Here is a 17,940-nt window from a genome sequence, read left to right as displayed (position 1 = left end):
CATATGTATCAAATGTTGTGTTTTCTGAAGCGGAAATCTATCATTTTCATTCCTTAGCCAATGTGTTATTGCCCGGATAAGTAATGACGTGAAGTAGATTTATTCACGATTATATAACGGGGGTGTGATATATGATTTTGTAAGGTTTCGTTCGACAAAGACTAATCAGACTACACCCAGTATGAATAAGTAACAGATTACATAAATTCATCAGGAAAAGGCAATTGATCACAAACATATTTTGTATTCACTTTTCTCATACATTCACAAATTGACAACAGTACGTATACATTCTCTCTCTCTCCATTTCTTTTTTTTTTTTTTTTATTGTTAAAATTCGTGTTAGCATTATAGACTACGATGGATGACACTGATCGCAGACAATAAAAGGCATGAAATAAAACGCAATCACTAACCGAATAACGATATGGATTGGTGTCATGTGGATGACGCGTAAATTTGATTTCGTAATGCCTTTTAACAATTGAATGTATCGCAATTAAAAGGTAACTCCACTTTGTATACTACCCAAAAGAATTGAAGCATCTTTTACAGTGTTACTTTAATTTTCAGCGCCACCTCTTATATGTATATTAATATCGTTATAATATTATTATTTCTATATCTATATATACATGTTTTCATTAGCGATATTCATTACAATATATTTATTATTACATTTTATTTATTACATATTATTATGACACTTTAGTACTCAACGAAGAATTATATTACTGCCAACACTACCAATTCATAGCATCTTTATAAAAAGAGTTAACTTCTAAAGAATTTAATTTTTTTTTCTTTTTTAGTTACTCAAATCAGAAACAGTTTTAGTTACACAACCCAGAAGGTAAAGTTCTTGTAAATTCTATTGGCATATTAATCGTCCTTCGTTATTATACAATAAGATGCTTCCTGAACGCTCTGCCGTGCCACAGGTCATTTGAAGATCTCCCTTGCCCCGGGGGTAATCACGAACCTTTGCAAACTCTGCAGAAAAGGTTAGCAATCTCTAGTTTCCAACTGTTATGGCAGTTTTTCCTCATGTACATGAGGACGAAAATCCCTTAGGGACGCGTATATACCGCAGGTAGTTTTGTCTTTGTGTAACGATTTAGCTGCTGTCTGCCAACTTTCTTGGCTGTTCGAACAACTAGGCTGGCTGGTTGTGTGGAAATCTTAACCTATATTCGAAGTCCCCGTTTCCGGTAGCCACCTCGAGTTTCACAAGGAAGTTCTTAATAATGCGATTACCGCACCCTTTCCAGGCCAGCCGTCTTCAACTTCGCCGTTTCTTCCGCTAATTCGATCGTTCATCCCTTATATCGCCATCTGGTAGCAATGTTTGCCAATGAATTTGACAGGGAGTTTCTTAAGGGCATTAATATCTCTCTGATTTCATTCGTTGCACCTCTTAGTAATCGATGTGTTTGAAAATACTGGGAAATTTTGGAATATTTTTATCCACTAGTTACGTTCCCCGTGTTCTGTGTATTTTGTGCATTACTGAAAAATGAAAAATTCAATCGTTTGGAAATTTTCGAAAATTTAAGACCGAACTGTTACTAGAGATAGATTTTTTTATTTCAGATTGGATTTAAGTGACGACAACTGGTGATGCTGCAAATTATTATTCTCACAGGTATCTATATTTTTAACTTCACGTTTATGGATAATAAGTAAAATGAAAATTACGACTCGGGACAGGTTTGGCAACCAACTTTCATTACATTTTTATTCCATTTTAATGATCGCCTATTTGTAAGATAAAGAGATATTTTGTCTCACGTGGTATTATAGAGGTTTCAGTGATCTTAATATCTTTAATTTTGTCGTAAGTTTCTACGTTAACATTTTACTTTTTAATTCAAAGGTATATTTTAAACGTTTCTATATCCTTTTTTACGTAAACAGTCCAGAATACTTGAAAAACGCACGAGCATAATAAAGTCGCTTTTGACATAATTGAAAACAAGAAGACAATTAAACCTAAACATATAAGCATGTTAAAAATGGATGACATATGTGTACAAAAATATATTTAATCCCAAAAGCAAATAAGAAAGGAGATTTAGAAATATGAGATTGGTTGATAACGTATGGAACTTTAAAACTATTCTGTCATGAAACGCGGAAAATGTAACTTATTCTCAGAAACAAGTCTAAGTAATCTTCAGAAGAAAGTTACAAATGAAAAATATTAATTTCCAATCCAAATATCCGACCTTTTAACGTCTATTCTCCTCCATAAGTTTAAGTATTTAATGAAATGACAAAAACTTATAATGGAAATGTTTTTGTCGTATTTCTCCTCGATTCTTCGTTCTGCTTTATTTGCCTTGACTGTGTGGAAGTACACTTAATGTTTGAATTCTCTCATGCTGCTGCTTTACGTTTTGTTTTGGAGTAATTAATTAACGAAGAAGACTGTCGTAGAAAAAACTGACAATCCGTTGTAAGATAATGTCACTATTACTTTACTCAGATTTTATTTGTTTTAGAATTTTTACCTAACGAATACAACAATACACATAAATCGAATGTTTCTGTTTTAAAAGGTCTGTTTAAAAGGTCACAAAGAAACCATTCAGGTCTTATTTATGCAGCGAGCTATGCTATTTAAATACATGAAGTCCAGTTGCTTGAAAAGTTACTGAAAAAAAGAAGCGGCTGCAAAGTGCTCCAACCGGCCAAGGACAAATTATTCTCATTTTGTAGTCGTAATAAGAAACGGCGTGGCCATTTACAAGACGATCCTATTTCCAGCGTTTCTTCGAATTTGCATTTTCCACGGTTTTCGTTACCGACGATAGTGTGAATCATTCCTTTCTTGGAAGCTAAATTTGCCAGCATCTTCTTTTTATCTCCTCTCAATGGGTTCTGTATAAAATTGTCCTTAGCTTAACACTTTACATAAAATTTACACGTATTAATGGAATGCACTATATAATTCTGGATATTATATTGATTGTTGGAAGACTTTGAGGGATTAGAAATCATGGATTATCTAGTTACACAATAGTCCTTTACCTTCTCGTGTCGTCGTCTATGAATTGCCAATTAAGGAAAAAATGGAAAGTAGTAATTATTAGTAGAATATTAGTGCCATATGTGAATTTTAATTATAAATATGTTAAAAGAAAATCTTTGATGTAAGTGTGTATATGATTTACACTGAAATTTTTTAATTTAATTTTTGCGGTAGGCGACGATAATGGCTACAATCATTAATTTTCGACGTACAACTTTCTCTTGAATAATCCATAAATTATTCAAAGTTTTACATAATAAAATTTATTGATCCGCTATCTGAGATGGAAAATGGAATATAGTAGTTACATACATGTTTTGCTTTTTAGATAATAAGTATATTGGTTAGGAATTGTCTTTATTAAATACCTTTGAATAAAAAATAAGTAAATCCTTTTCAAATGTTTCATTTGAATCATTCCTTTCCATAAAGCATTTTCATAACTTCAATAAGATTGTATATTTTTGCACAAATTATTACGAAGCTGTATACAAACGGTATGAAATGGCTTTAGTAAATGTAGATTAATTAACAGAGTACATACTTACTACAAAGGATTCACTTTATTCAATGAGTTTGTTTGCATGCGTCAGTTCAATTCAATTACTGGATTGGCCACAGTCACAGCGTATTGGAGAACCATATTTAAAGATAAAGTGAATTAAACGTGACCTCATGAATTTGTTTATCCTCTTTTCTCTTATTTTCTTCCCCTTTTTCATCCTTGGAATGTAGTTCGCGTGAAGAAACGATCAATTTGCGTACGAATGAAGAGTAAGAGGTTTTTTAAGTTAAATGCATCTAAGTACATAGTTAGGTAAATCGAATTTCTACAGCTATTTTTATATTTGTATGAATTATCCTTTTAATCGTAACCTTCTTATGAACTCGTTTATTTCATTTAGTTTCATTATCATGGTGAATAATTTCTCTTCTCGTATTCCTGTTTCGTTACTTCGGATAATTGGCAAGTTGAAGAACGATAATATTATTAGATATAAATAATGTTTATCTATTAAAATTTAATGTGATTAAAATACTGTTTGCTTAATCAATATCTATTTTCATAAACACCTATCAAAATATTTATGAGTAATTTAACGTATTCTACAATATAACTTGATTTTTATTTTAAGTAAAATAAATCAGATTATAGTACAGATATTAATAAGAACAAAGTCAATAAATCAAATTATATAATTGTATAAAACATATATTAATAAATTAATAGGAAAATGGTGCAAAGTGGGAAGAAAGCTATTTCTCGTATTTACTGTATATACAATCAATTCTATATAAAATTGTACGACAATAATTAACATATATTACTTTTTCGTTTATTTTATTAATCCTCATATAATACTTCCTCGGTAAGTCAAATAACGTTAGTCGAACAAGTTAGTCACAAAGTTAGTCGAACTTTTCCGTTTATTTTTTGATATTTTTCCTTAGTGGATCTAAAGTACTGTATAAAGACTAAATAAAATATTTAGACTATATTTAATATTTATAAGACTAAATAAAGACTAATGGCGTGCCACAATATACAAGAAATTCGATTATTCTATGCAAAGTTCAAGATTGAACTTTAAAACGTTGAATCTCAAGCAAACTTACACGAAGAAACGTCTCCGTTTACTTCTATGGAACTAAAAACGATACTTATTTCACATTTATCCAAGAGCCAGCAATAGCAGAAAACAAAGTGGCAACAAAGTTTCTACAGAAATGCGAACTGTTCGTAGGAAGCAGCCCACGCTGCAATATGCAAGAAAACAGCGAGCGTTCGTCGACAAGTAATTGGCAGGGGAAGGCAAACGAATTGTCGATTCCTCCTTCGCTGACTTTCTTACTCTGATTAATTAGCTTCCATTCCACGGACATCCAGCCAAACCGAGATATCATTTTCCTCCTCGTTGTACTTTCGTTCGGACGTCATTCGCGGATTTAGTCGCGGACAGGTCGGGATTCTACTTTAGTTCCTCGTTAAATCTGGGTTAAGCGTTTCAACGCGGGGGAGTCCGGACTCGATTTGCACTGTCGTCATCGAGCTCTATAGAGTTCGCGCGCGCGTGCAGCCATCGAGAAGAAGTCGCGCGTCGCTACCTGAATTCGTTTCGAATAGCCGTCGGACTCGCCGTGTTCCTCGTTACCAACCTGACGAGTAACCATGCAAACACGAATCGTATAAAAGGGATGAGCGTCGTTATGCATCGTGGCACGTAGCGAAAATCGCCGCATTGTCGGCGGCGAACACAAGCAAACGAATTGCAACCAACGCGAATATCGTCTACAGCTTAATTGCTCGGCAAGCAGAAAACACAGTGGCGGATAAAATAAAGATTAAAATCGATACGCTTCGAATCTTAGTAGTCTAATGAAAAGTAAACATTTCGTCGCTTCATGTGTCTCATAAACGTAAAATATGAAATAAATGAAAATTTCGTAGAATTTTTCGATGAATGCGACCGTCTCAGTCACGAATTAACAATCTCGATCGATGTATACCCCACGTGGTTAGATTATCGCCACGCGCTCGTTCAAAGGTCCACGGGGGTGGTTAAACAGTTGCAAAATGTTAAGGGATGATCGCTAATGGACGGGGGCGCAACAGTTGCGTGGGTAGATGCGCGTTTGATGAAGGAGTGAAGCGGAGAGTGGGGAGCAGAGACGAAAGAGGGATGAGGCACACGTAGAAGGGGGTTAGATCCCAGTACCCGTTGACGTGCCTCAGTATTCATCTAGTATCCACGCGGTGAGCAACCCTATCCGGTGTTTCGCCGTAGAAACTCAGCGTGCTCTCGCGGCTCCATTGATGATCTTTGGTGAACGTATCTTCTTCGTTCGGATATATACAGTTTAGTGTACGTCCTTGTGCAAAATTAAATTATATCGATTAAAATCGTCTTGGGGAGAATCGATCGAAGGTGTTGCATGAAAGCCGGCATAAGGCGATTAACAGAGTAAATCGTGTGAAATTGGAATTTCAGGCAGATCCCTACTTTCCTCGATCGTGTGATTGAAAAAGCGCGGGTGTTTTTGTATTATAGGATACTATCTTGAACGTAGCAATCCAGTAATCATACTGAATAATAATGATGATTTCATTTGGTGGGTTTGGTGGGTTTGGTGGGCTCGATTTTTCATGAAATTGAAATAAAATTTCTGTATTATATTTGATTATGAAATGTACGCTAATTTAAAAGATTTTGGCACTCACGTTATAGACTTTTATTTTATGTATCATTATTATTATTATCAATATTCTTGATTTGAGTATATTGTTACCGTTAGTTGTGTTTTCTTGATAGGAAATAGACTTCTTTATATTTACATATGTACACGATATCCAACATCAACTACTGTTTTTTTGATGATGTTAAAATTCTGTTTGTTTGAAAGTATTTAAAAATATTCAAGAATGAAAAATATTATTTTACTTTCTGCTGTTTACACCGCGTTACAAAATATAAATATCTTCACTCTTGATCTCCTTTCACGAAATTCATTGAAAACTGTTTGTAAATATCTGTATAGCTTTTCAAAACTGTCTTCCCTTGCCTTCTCCGTCTTCTCTTGCCTTCTTATCACATTTCAAAACACTTCATTTTGTTATAGTTTTGGTTAATATTCGAGAACTGTTTATGTATTGAATTTTGTGCCCACGTGTTGTTTTCAAGATCCACATAGCCGGCAAGAACTTATGCCAGGCAAACTATACAGTTAAGTGTTCCAAGCAAACACTTGTTAACCACAATATCTTTTTAATTCAAGAACGTTTATCTATTAAGCTTTAGATTATCATAACTTCCAACCTTTTGATTCAATCTAATTTTACACGAAGCAGATAAATACACATACAGACTAGAGTGTTCTTAATTAGAAAAATCAATCCTGTCATTTTGGTCATTAATAAATACGCAAATGTCACCATTTTCACTGATAAATATAATTACTTTGAAACTGTTTACCATAAACCAAGAAGAGTTTCTATTTTTGTTTTTAATGTTCTATTTTATTAAAATAATAGCAAATTCTTCTGAAACTGTCGTCTTTTGAAACATACGAAGAAGATATTTGAGAGAAATATAAAAAGATCGAAATTCTCATATTTTTAATTGAAACTGCTAAATTCGTATTGTGCGCGAAATAAGATATTTCCTTTTTGAAAAGAAATAATAATAAATTTGTACATTCTTCACGGATCATCTAATCCCATTACGACTTCTCGATGAATGTGACAGTCTGTGTGTAATTCAGGGTTAACGGTACATCTCTTTCAATAGTTTTCATCGATCCCTCGGTTATGAAATAACGACCTAATTTAGAAGTATGTGGGTTGTGTGTGTGTCTGGCGCGGTTTTTCTTCGATCACGTCGCCGAGAAGACCCTAGGACAACGTATTCTTCGAAAGGTTTCTTTCACAAAACGCGCGTTGTTACGAATTCTACGTTAAAAAGTTCATAGTTCATCGTCGCATTAGTAACGTGATTCCTTCGAATGCGAAGTCTGTCGTCAAATCCCTCGTAATTAAAGCGAGGTATTAGGTGGTTTAAAAATGTCGAATGTAATGTTCTCGAGTGATATGTTGTACATTTTGAATTTTTCTCGCGACTGCATTCAGTTATGGGATTTGATATTATCATTGGACAACTTAAAGTTTACGTGCAAGTTTATGGCTAAAATAGTGTTTCGATAACGTGTTATTGGAACATAGTTATTTAATATGAATAAATAAAAAATGAGGGAAATTTCGATAATATGTTACAGACGGAAATTCTAAAACCTCTGTCTGTTAATAAACATAATCATTACATACAATACATAACATACAAAGTACTCTTCCTTACGCATACGCTTATGTTACTGTAATCACTGTAATTTAATCGTAGGTATGATAATACGTTTAAACAGATCAAAAAATGAATTAACGAGCGTTAACATCGTTGTTATTTTTATATTAATTAACATCGTTAACATTCCACTTCTGTAGTGTCTACATTTAGCTACTTATCCAGCATGTTGTATAAAAAGCACAATTCTTCTCGGAATCCTCAAACCAGCAGTTAATCTCTCGCGCGAAGATAAACGAAGGGATTATACATAAGTTTGAAGTGGCCGGAGAAAATTTCGAGATGGTCACGCTGCAGCTCGTAACTTCCCAACTCTAGGGAACTTCATTCGAATGTTTCCCTCCGCGATTCGAACAATAGCTCGGGTAATTATTAAATTAATGAAACCATCAGTCAAGCCATTTCACGCTGGTCAAGCTTCGGAGAATGGAGTTCGTTACGATTTTCACGACTTGATACTTCGGACAAATGTTGGTTTTTTGTTTTATGCGCCGCCGCTTTCGATCCCGTGAAACGCAGACCGTGCGAATTTATACGGCGTTAATTAACGAGGGCGCGAATTAGAACGGTCGAACAAAAAACGTGGGCGTTTCGCGCTATTCTATCAGACGATGACGGTAAGCGATACTGGCATTCATTTGCGCAAACATTCATCAGGGATGATTAATAATTCGAAAAATCAATTTCTCCGGCGAAACGCACTGTTTCAATTTTCACCGAGAGCGGTTCAAATGCGCATCAATGATGTTTGAGTAGCCGGTCACCGTTGCAACACGCGGACTGATTACGTAAACGACAAAAGTTAGTGCGTTAAGTGTCAATAATGAATGGTTTCCACGATTTATTTCCGCGTGTGTGATTGAAAATCGAGGAAAACAACGTGCTTTCGAGCCAATTGTGAAATACACGATGGGATGAAATTATGTTTTTATTTGGTCGAATGAATTAGCTGCGATTTTTATTAAGTTACTCACTGGTGAATATAGCAGAGTTCTAAACATTTGGGAAAATCAGTTGAAAAATCATTGAAGAAATAATGGGATTAGCGTGGAAAATTTGTATTCTTATTTTATTCCGTGATTTTTATTATTTTTTATTAACGCCTGTTTATTTCGATTAATTTTTATTTCAGTTGCGTTAAAAATCCCTTTGTTTTTTGTGTTTTGTTCTTTTAAATAGAATATTTCCAACGGTGAATATATTCAACCAAAGGCCAGCTTTTCAAATGGTAGAAAACAAAAAATATGTATAGAAAAACAAGGTAAAATATTGACGAATGGTTTATGCGCGTTATTCAGATATACACAGATTACCCCATAGTTGACATATTCCATATCCCAATTCGTTTTCGTAATAGAAAATTAGCACATATTGAAGAAATAAATTTAACGATTATTTCGCTTCTAAAGGGACAAATAGGAGAAATATCATCAAGGCAGCTTTATTAAGAAAACTAATTTTTAAATAAATCAATAAAAAGCCATTCAATGAATCTCTCATTCATAATGTGAAGTTTATACGTTCATTTGGCATTAGACAATAATCGAAGGAAGAAGACAATTGTTTTACATTACTTTAAATTTTTCTTCACAAATTAAACACCGCTGATTACTGGAACAAATGAAAAGCATCCTTTCATTAAAAGCTTTATTATTCCTGACACAATGCAAACATATACTATTCTTTTAGTCCAATAACTTACAATATTATGGCATATAATCCTTTTCCATTGCCAACATGTAATAACAATTTCGTTTTTCTTATCCCAAACTGCTATTCAGAGCTATTTATTTCAAACTATTATTATATTATATAATAATTATATAATGAATATAAATAATAATAATTATATATTACATTAACTATTATTATATTATATGTATTTCAAATTCATTTCAGAGTTCGCGATTAGTCGCGATGTTTTATCGAATTATCCTCATTAAAAATAAAGAATCTATACGCCAAACGGGCTCGATTCGTCAAAGAAAATTATTCCGAATGTTTCTTTTATGATGTCGATTATTCAACGGTCCCTGTAGACTATAGAAATGTCTTCTCTTTTCAAACGGAGAGGGATGCATTCGGTGATACCTTCGATCGCCGGATTATTTCTACGGAATAATGCCTCGGGCCTGCCAGGCTTTCATCTGTCTTCATTTACGAATACGTAGCCGTCGATAACGCTTTCTCTTTCCAATCGGTGAAATTATTTTCCTGAAACACAGCCGGATAAAAGACCTGCATATAATGGAACCGCTGAAACTAAATTGTCCCGCAAGAAATGAACGGTTTCCCACTTTGTACCATGCGTTCGATTTTTCTTCGTGTTACATCAATTATCAAGAATATAACTCTCGCTGTTTCCTTGAAAATCCACTTTTATTCTTCACGAGATCTTTCTTAACGCGTTGTCTCTTTCTTCATTTCGATTTTACGCGCACGTTTCTGTACACATACACATATATACGAAACTATTCGAATACTTATCATAGAAAATTTTCATGAACATATTATGCGCGTTCTACGAAACCTGTTGAAATTTCACTAATGCTGCGATGAGGCTATCGTGATTATATTGGGAAAATTTGAAATCAATCCGAAAATGTATATAAAGACAACAGAGGAAAGATGTTTTATTTCTTTAGGATTATGTACGTAGACTGAAAACGATATAAACGATACTTGATTCCATTTTATAAGCAGTAGGTATTCTTCTTACTGTAAATTTAATTAACAGAATAAAATGTTATACTATGTTCTTCCATGGTTCTTTGGGTTTTTTGAAAACATTTTTGATTAACATCACTCTTGAAAAATGAATACGAAACAATGTCTGAAGCATTTCATGAAACTATACCTTTCACAGTGTATTAAGTGTTTCTTACAGAATAAATTTTGAAATTATTTTGAAGTTATTTTATACTATAGAGCAAGCTAGTCCTGATATTCTAACTGTATTTATAATCTAACATTAAAGATACATTCGCAGCAGCATATTTTTGAATTCGAAAAGGAAGAATTAGGGAATATATCCTACGATTTCTTGTTCGCAGTTCGACAGAGTTTCATAAAAGATGCCGACATAGATGCGGAATAAAATTTCGTGATATTTATGAGAAACTACGAAAGGGAAAGCTGTACAGTAGTCTCTCTTCTTCAAGAGTCAATATTTCTTGCCTTTTCTTTACCTCGGTATCATATTCGAAAGTCAGAAATAAATCTCTCCGTTTTCATTCGCCGCGCGCGTTTCCAAAGAAAAATTACGATTTACTTACATGAATATCTCGATTTAGAATTTTTACCAACCACTCAAATCGATCCCTGAACGATTTCCTGCGCAAAAAGTCGATTTGCTGCGAACTTGTCAGAGAGGAACGAGTTTCTCGGATTTTTATAATGTCGAAGGATAGCGAACAGAAGTTTGCTGTCACAATACGCGGTCGGGATTTTCGAAATCTTTTGGAGTTACCGTTTCTTCGTCGGGAAACTGCTCTCGAGTAAGTTTCACGGCTGTAATTGCATTCGCCGGGACTGAAATTCGCGTCCTTCTTCCATTTTTTCTTTGTGTCGCTGGTCACCAGAAAGGGTTACATTCCGTGAAATAATTGCGTGCACGGGGTTACACGACTTCATGCCACTGAGATCCCTACATTTTTCTTTTTTGTCTTTTTTTTCTCACTCTCTTTCCTTCTTTTTTCCCTTTCGTTTTTTGTTCGTTGACTTTTTACACTTCCATTTTACTCGAACCTTCGCAAGGGGAGAAACGCCACCGCTTTAGTATTTTATTTTTCTTCTCTTTTTTACTAACGAGCAACGACCACGAAAGTGCTGAAACACGACTTGTACGTTTCATCGTGCGACTATTCAGGTTTAATTCTCAGGAAAACGTCACCTTTTAAACCGGTGATTCGGTAGGAAAATGGTAATAGACGAGTGATACGGAAATTTAAAATGTTTAACAAATGAAAAAGAAGATGATAGAAACAAAGAAAATATTTTAAATATGTTATTGACTGACAATGGTATTCAATAATATTACAAAAATCTTATTAATATTTTTTAGCTAATAATGTTTCTCTTTGTTTGTATTATTTATACTAATTAATATTAAACTATATTTTTATCGTGCCTTTGAAATCTCTTACGAGATTCATGTTATCTACTATACATAAATAGAATATAAATTTATATTAGATTCTGAAGTTACAATTTTCTAAAAATAGCAACAATTTAATTTAGCAATGTAATCTTTATAATCCAGAACGTTCGAAGCTAATATCGACTATTATTTTCATCAATATTTATTTATTTATTGTATACGCCTAATAATTTCAGATACTAAAATTACATTGAACAGTTTTATTTGAAGCATACTTTATATTTGCGAAAATTTAGAAATTTCCAAATACATATGGATGCGAGTGTACGTTATTATTTGCATTTTAATTACTGTTATGCCATTTTTGTTTCACGAGTAAACTAAATGCAGTAATTTAGTTCGTGGTGAAAGACGCGTGGATAGAGAAGCCAGAGGTGAAAAATTAAAATATAAGACCGATGATAGCGATTAAATCGGTTTCATTCTGGCCGGGCAAATTCAATTTACGCGATGCACGCTTGTTTTTCGTTTATGCGGTACCCATTTTTACCGTGAAATTGGAATAAACGCATTGAGACGAACCGAAGAGAAACCATTTGTCATCTGTTTCATGGTGCACGCCACGGTATAATTATCGACCAGGTTCGTGTAATACCGCGGTTCTTAACCGTCGTTGCACCTGATTCATTCTAATTACACATTTCCCTTGTTCTAATTAAACATCGTCGAAATAGATATACTCTTCCACGTGTTGTTTGTCAACTTGATATTTAGCATATAAATGAGAAAAAATAGCTGGCGATGAGATTTGTGTTAATTTGATATTCCATATAATTTTGAAGTATGAGAATGAAATTATTAGGTTAACTAGATGAATTACTTAAATTCTTATTTGTCCAATATTTAGCATATAAATGAGAAAAATATCTGACGATGAGATGTGTGTTAATTTGATATTTAACATAGATATCCGAAAATTACTATGACATCCTGAAGTTATTAACCTCTTAATCACGACTTTGTTGACTATAAACTTGCTGTGAAAATCAGTATTATTCAGAATTTATTAATATATATTATTCAAAATTTTTAAATAACTTCAATCTTACCATATTTCTCTCTTTGCAGTTTAATTTTTTCTTTCCGTACTTTTTGTCTTTTGTAACCAAATAATCCGCGGAATTTCGTTAAAAACGCATTCTGAGAGAAACTCTCTCAAAGCTATCCTCTATCGCCGTATGATCCTTCCTTGTCGAAATTGAATCATTCCGCTCGACGGTGAAAAACTATTATTTGCACTTGGCTTCGTAGCGGCGAACAGTGGCGAAGGATATCTCAACCTAGTCTGTTTTACTTTCGGATAGCTTTCCTCTAAGTTTCCAACTTGTTATCTACTTCAACCTCGAAGGAATGGTAGGATGGAGATTTTAGATTAATCTCTTTGTCACATTCGTTAAAAATTTGGGTTAGAATCACTAGGTGTAATATTTTTCTTCGAGTGTAAAAGTTTCGTAAAGTTTCTTTTAGTCATATCCTACTTCTCATAACATTTTCCGCTTCGTGACACAGTTGCGAATCATTTACAAATTTTAGACAGCATAGATGTCAGAGAATCTGACGATAAATCTATTTAGAATGTTTAAATAGATTGCTAAAATATATTACTTTGATACTTCATTCGTTCGAAGGAAATTTTAGAATTGTAAAGAAACTGATTTGCGTGTCTTACATCTTTAAAAGCGTTGTTGAAAGTATGTTAATCTGAAACTTGTATATTATTATTAGTAACTTGCGGAATTTTATGTAAATTCACATTTTTTAGAACATAATTTAAAGAGTAGAACGTCGGTAGAAAATTGTTTTACCAAACATTATAAAAAGCACCATATTTCGGATATTTTATACATTTTATCACATTATGAACATTCTGTGTAATTTTACGCTTCTAAAAATCCTAAAAAGTACATGAAGACCCACAGTCTTCTTAATAATGTATCGTATAGAAAAGGAGGAAATATTAAATGTTTTAACAAGCTACAAATTCCTCCAAATTCTTCTTCCAACTTTTATTTATCATTCTTCAACCGATCAAAATCTCTTACAAAACTCTGCTACTTAACAGCTTGCGAATCGATTTCAGCAGCCAGAACCCACTTCCACAATTACTTTCTACGTGTTCACTTGCTTGTTTCCGCAAACTATCGGTTGGAATCAACGCGAAATCTTCAGAGAAGAGTGCTGTGCGCAGACTGTGTCGGAGAGCCTACGCTCGAGATCTCTTTTCGTTACAAGAAAGACACGGTTGCTACGGTGGAAGAATATTCTCTTTCTTGTTTCTTATTCTTTTTTTTTTTTTTTTTTTATTAGCTTAAAGTATTTACAATCAATTCCTCCTACGGAATTATAAATAAATTTATCGATGTTATATCGTGGCGTGTAAAGTAACTTACATTGGTTGCATTAGATTAGACAATTGTATTTATACATTTATCAAACTTCTATACAATCGCCGCTATAAATTGATAATACAATTAATTAGTATATTTGTTTACCACATTTAAGAAGAGAATGTATCTTTTTATTTTACGTGCACTAATATCGATATGTGTCGATTATAAAACTAATGAATTTTTTTTTATCCTGTGATAACTGTTGCACGTCGTTTGATATTTAACAGTAGGTATTGACAGGTTGTTATGTATTGTATCGTTAGAGACATAGCCATGGGACATTATATATGTTGCGAAGAGTTTTTGATTGAAATCACGTAAAAGAATATGTGGAAAGGAAAAATCGATATCGTTCTGACAAAGGACAATCGTCGTAGTTTCTGCAACTTCTCCAGAGATTCAGCTTCGTTTCTTTTTCTGCATGTGTCCACTGTATCGCGTCGTGTTGGATCGAGAAAAGAGGTTATGACAGGGGTGGTACGAGAACGGGACAGGATCCCGATGACAGGGACGGACGACGACACCGAGGATGTTGCTTTATGCCTGTAATACGTCGTTTATCTTGCGGTCTATATCTGTCTAGCCTCTTATACGAGGACGCAAAACCATCCTGTCCTCTTTTTTTTTTCACGCTTATCGCACTACCCCTTGTTAGAAAAGGAAGCGGGTGTTCCATTTGATCGTTCGATTCCTCGCGTAACTCCCGGCAATATTGGGGCGAGTTGCGCCGTAGTTCGACGAGATAGGCAAAAGTGGTGTGGGAGGAAAAAGTTGAGCGGTGTAACGAGGTTTATGTCACTGGAGGAGTTTACTCTTTACCGAGGCAAAGTATGCATTGACAAAGTACTTTCTTTTCTTTTCCTCTATCCGATATATTTTTCTCTTTTCGTTGCTTTTCATTTCTCTATCTTTATCTATTTCTTTTTTTTTCGAAAAATCTCTTAGTTCTCTGCATTTAAGGTTTAGCTTACAAGTATATAGCGGAAGTTGTAATTGAATATTTGACTCGTACACTAACGAGGATATACAGTAGGATACCTATTGTATCTGGACAAAATGTGATATTTCATGTAAATACTTTTATTTTCTAGTTATTATAAATTTAACATTTCTTTAATATCGTTACAGATGAAACATTAAACAAAATAAAACTTGTTAGAGTTGTCCAATAAATGTGTGACGAGTAAATGTTCTAACGCTTGTGGCCAGCAGTGTAGATTTCTTATTTGTTTCCTGAAGCATATACCTGTAGAATAAACAGTAAATCGTGGTACTTAAAATAAATTGTAAGGAGAAAATAACTTTTTATCCTGTGAAGCTTCGTTATCCGGAAGGAATAAATTACAAGTTCAATTGGATATGCACGTGTTTGATTAGTACTTTGCGTGAGTAAATCTTTTAACTACAAATCGCTACAGTAATTTTTCCTGCGTACGATGTTAGAGATCGACGTATCTCGCAACTGTATCGAATAGTCCTTTGCATCGTGTCAAATGCAGACACAAATATAGCAGCGATTTCTAGCGAAAATAATTATCCAAAGTATCAACCAGATTGGATTTGGATCGTTTAATTGGATTTTGAAAAAGTGCAATAAATAGGAATTTTTTTCTAATAAACGAGGCATCGTATGGTAGAAAATTATTCTGTTAATCTGATGGTATAGAATTTTAGGGGTAGAATATTAATTGAATCTTCTAATGTATCGCGACAGTATCAGGGTTTATGGCACAGCTTTTATGCACGTGCATATAAAACAAAATCTGAAGATTATTTAATTTGTTACATATTTTAACACGTGTATTAAACAAATTTTAAAGACTTTTATTTTATTTTATCTTGACTAATGGCACACGCTTATAACAAAAGTTCGGAAAGTTGGATTTTTTTAAACATAGAGATATAACGATGGTTCATATTTCCTGATGTGGTTGGTTAGGCACAAAACCTTGCGTATCTATTTTATCTAACAAAATTTATATTTGATGTTAATTTTTTCGTTATTACGAGTAACGAAATTTTTCTAGGAAAAATTTCCAAACCTTATTGTATTATGCTGAAACGATTGCATTTATTACAATTACAGAAATGCATTATACGACTTTGAATTAATTATCCGAAGTTACTTAATATTTATTTTTATTACTTCGCCAGAATTATTCAATATATGAAGCACTCCTTTATCATTGAAATAAAATATAAGAAAAAATATAATTACATAAATATTAAGACTTTTATCAGAGGTATAATTATTTAAAGCACATATAAGAATTTTCAATGATTGCTTCTATGCTAATTTATTTGAATTTGGTAAAACCAACTTTTCTTTAGATAATTTTCAGAATTTATGCCTTTACTCTTCTTGTACATTTACCCATTTACATTGCACTAATTAATCGTATGATGTAGTACATTCCTTTAATGAAAATTAAATTCACCGCCGGTAAGTTCTAGTACGAAAATTACATCAAATAGAATAATACAACGTTGTGCTTCGTTATACATATATATATAACATAAATAACATCCATTGCTATACATGTAATTCGTATAATTATCATCATGTTATTCGTATAATGTATAGCGCATACTTACATAAAAATAGAAAACACGGAACCATGTGTTCTGAACGAAAGGCTTGTGAATAAAATCAATGTAAATGTCTTAGAATCATTTAATTGTTGTATTATATTGAGAATTGCAGATTGTTTTTATTTTTAAGATTGAAAACATTGAAGTTTTTTAGTTTTAATTTGCTGTTTTAAAATTTTATATAATTTGCATTTACACCAAGTATGCAAATACGTTTTCTTATGAAAGAAAGAAAATAAAAGAACTGGTAAAATTTTGCCATAACACGATACTGACTTCTAACAATATTATCTTATTATAAATATTATATATTTGCTTCAACTTTTAAAACATACGTGTTAATTGTTACGAAATAATCAATACAATATTACATTTTACGAGTAACTGATACATTGAAGGTTGAATTATTAAAATATTAGATAAATATCTTTATAAAGTATTAGGTATAAAGTATTGACATGTTTCACGAGTATATGAGAAATTTTTGTCGTGTACATATATTTATTGAAAAATGTTACATTACGAACCCTGTTTTATAATAAGACGAATATTTAATTGTAAATATATATAATATATTTTAAACGTCGCGCGATATTCACATAATTAGCAGACAAACAATTCGATATTTTATTTTAATATTTATAAATTTAACACAATTTTGGATATTCAAATATTCTATTATTTTCCCGTTGTTTTATGTTACCTCTGTTGGAATTCATCTATTGTGTCAGAAAGTTAGAATATCAATTTTTTTTAACGAAACGCGTTGAAGACACATGTTGAAACATAGCCCTTCGTTGCGTTAAATGAAATTATCTTCCCATTGCCTGCAGGCTAACACACGTTAAAAACGAGTAACAGCTGGCAAACAAAGAGTATGACGCGTTCACTTTATTCATTTACAGGTATACA

General features: G+C 33.0%; 1 protein-coding gene across 2 annotated transcripts in view; it reads left to right on the top strand.

Annotated features, from left to right (window-relative positions):
• The first annotated feature begins 1,596 nt into the window (after nt 1-1,596).
• LOC139990357 (uncharacterized) overlaps nt 1,597-17,940 on the top strand; it is a 111,146-nt gene continuing 94,802 nt past the window's right edge. Inside the window, exon 1 of one of the 2 annotated variants that reach the window (XM_072009568.1) lies at nt 1,597-1,645. The gene's annotated coding sequence lies outside the window, so the exon portion shown is untranslated. Of the gene's footprint in view, nt 1,646-5,811; nt 5,899-17,940 lie in introns of those variants that run through there. The other variant, XM_072009567.1, reaches the window with a different exon arrangement.

The sequence above is a fragment of the Bombus fervidus genome, chromosome 8 (genome assembly GCF_041682495.2).
Source record: "Bombus fervidus isolate BK054 chromosome 8, iyBomFerv1, whole genome shotgun sequence".
NCBI lineage: Eukaryota > Metazoa > Arthropoda > Insecta > Hymenoptera > Apidae > Bombus > Bombus fervidus.
Note: the sequence above shows the minus strand (reverse complement) of the source record. Positions and strands in the feature narration are given on the sequence as shown.